Genomic DNA, 2,500 nt, shown 5'->3' on the forward strand with positions numbered 1-2,500 from the left:
CATGGCCAGTCAGGGGGCACCCCCCTAAAGAGCAATAAGTGTCATTGAAGCTCTGGCAGGGGGAGACACTACTAGGTCCCAGCTGTCACCCCCCCTCTAAAAAATTCATTTCTTGGTATTTTGAGCTGAAATTTTGCACAGAGGTTGGCAAAAATCCAATCCAACTTTATTAATTTTTCCAGAATTTTTCGAGGTCGGGAAGTATTTTTTTTTATTTTCCTACCATTAAAAATCGAGGAAATCGGAAAAAATAGGAACCGGCCCGGAATGACCCCAAATTCAGTGGGCAGCCTCATAAAAATATGGCTGATTTTACTGGATTGATTTCATGTGGAAAGCACGACGTTTTGTTGTAGGAATGCGGGAACCCCGGCGGCTCGCCTGCCGCGGCCAGCGACGTCGGGCTGGCCCCTGCAGCGCCTAGCCTCTCCCACGCGGGGGGCAGGCCAGAACGCGGGGGGCCAGGGCCCGAAGGCAGCCCCCCCGCGGGCGAGAGAGCAAGCCAGCAGGGGCTGTCGCCTGCCGCGGCCAGCGACGTCGGGCTGGCCCCTGCAGCGCCTAGCCTCTCCCACGCGGGGGGCAGGCCAGAACGCGGGGGGCCAGGGCCCGAAGGCAGCCCCCCCGCGGGCGAGAGAGCAAGCCAGCAGGGGCTGTCGCCTGCCGCGGCCAGCGACGTCGGGCTGGCCCCTGCAGCGCCTAGCCTCTCCCCCGCAGGGGGCAGGCCAGAACGCGGGGGGCCAGGGCCCGAAGGCAGCCCCCCCGCGGGCGAGAGAGCAAGCCAGCAGGGGCTGTCCGCGCGTCGCGCGGCGCGGCATGGCTGCGGGGGCCGCGCTGCGCGCGCCCAAGCGCCCAAGGGCCCCCAAGGGCCCCAGGCCCTCAGGCCCCAGCGCCCCAGCGCCCAGCGCGGGCGGGCGCGCGCGCGCGTGTGGTCTTTGAGGGGCGCCGGCCTGGTGGCTCCCTAAAGAGCAATAAGTGTCATTGCAGCTCTGGCAGGGGGAGACACTACTAGGTCCCAGCTGTCACCCCCCCTCTAAAAAATTCATTTCTTGGTATTTTGAGCTGAAATTTTGCAGAGAGGTTGGCAAAAATCCAATCCACCTTCATTAATTTTCCCAGAATTTTTCGAGGTCGGGAAGTATTTGTTTTAATTTTCCTACCATTAGAAATCGAGTAAATCCGCAAAACTAGGAACCGGCCCGGAATGACCCCAAATTCAGTGGGCAGCCTCATAAAAATATGGCTGATTTTACTGGATTGGTTTCATGTGGAAAGCACGACGTTTTCTTGTAGGAATGCGGGAACCCCGGCAGCTCGCCTGCCGCGGCCAGCGACGTCGGGGACGCTGGCCTGCGCTGTCGAGCCCGCGAGGGCTGTCTCCGCGGCAGGCCCCCCCTGAACGGGGCACGACAGGCCACCGCGCTGGCTCGTCCAGCGTCGACAGTCCCTCGTCCAGGTTTCAGATCGCGCCAAGTCGAACCCATGACCTGCTCAAGCCATCGTGCGCTGCCGAATTCGCATCTGCGTGTAGGCTGCCATTCCACGCGGCAGCCCCTGTTTTCGTCAGCGTGCCCCCCTGACGAATTTTCCTGCCTGGCCCAGTCCAGCGTCCAGCCCCTGTTCGTCGAAAAATCTGCGCTGCTGATTTTCCACGACGAGCCTACTTTCGTCAGCGTGCCCCCCTGACGAATTTTCCTGCCTGGCCCGGCCAGTCCAGCCCCTGTTCGTCGAAAAATCTGCGCTGCCGATTTTCCACGCGGCAGCCCCTGTTTTCGTCAGCGTGCCCCCCTGACGAATTTTCCTGCCTGGCCCGGCCAGTCCAGCCCCTGTTCGTCGAAAAATCTGCGCTGCCGATTTTCCACGCGGCAGCCCCTCTTTTCGTCAGCGTGCCCCCCTGACGAATTTTCCTGCCTGGCCCGGCCGGTCCAGCATCCAGCCCCTGTTCGTCGAAAAATCTGCGCTGCCGATTTTCCACGCGGCAGCCCCTCTTTTCGTCAGCGTGCCCCCCTGACGAATTTTCCTGCCTGGCCCGGCCGGTCCAGCATCCAGCCCCTGTTCGTCGAAAAATCTGCGCTGCCGATTTTCCACGCGGCAGCCCCTCTTTTCGTCAGCGTGCCCCCCTGACGAATGTTCGTCGAAAAATCTGCGCTGCCGATTTTCCACGCGGCAGCCCCTCTTTTCGTCAGCGTGCCCCCCTGACGAATTTTCCTGCCTGGCCCGGCCGGTCCAGCATCCAGCCCCTGTTCGTCGAAAAATCTGCGCTGCCGATTTTCACCGACGAGCCTACTTTCGTCAGCGTGTCCCCTTGACGAATTTCCCTGCCTGGCCTGGACAGTCCATCTTCCAGCCCATGTTCATCGAAAAATCTGCGCTGCCGATTTCCCCGACGAACCTGCAGCTGCACAAATCTGCGCTGCCGATTTCCCCCCCTGTCGGCATGGCTGCCGCTGCCCCGATGTCCAGACCAACAGTCTTTTTTGTCGACTTTGCCGATTTTGTCCGC

This window comes from Populus nigra, chromosome 2 (genome assembly GCF_951802175.1).
Source record: "Populus nigra chromosome 2, ddPopNigr1.1, whole genome shotgun sequence".
Classification (NCBI taxonomy): domain Eukaryota; kingdom Viridiplantae; phylum Streptophyta; class Magnoliopsida; order Malpighiales; family Salicaceae; genus Populus; species Populus nigra.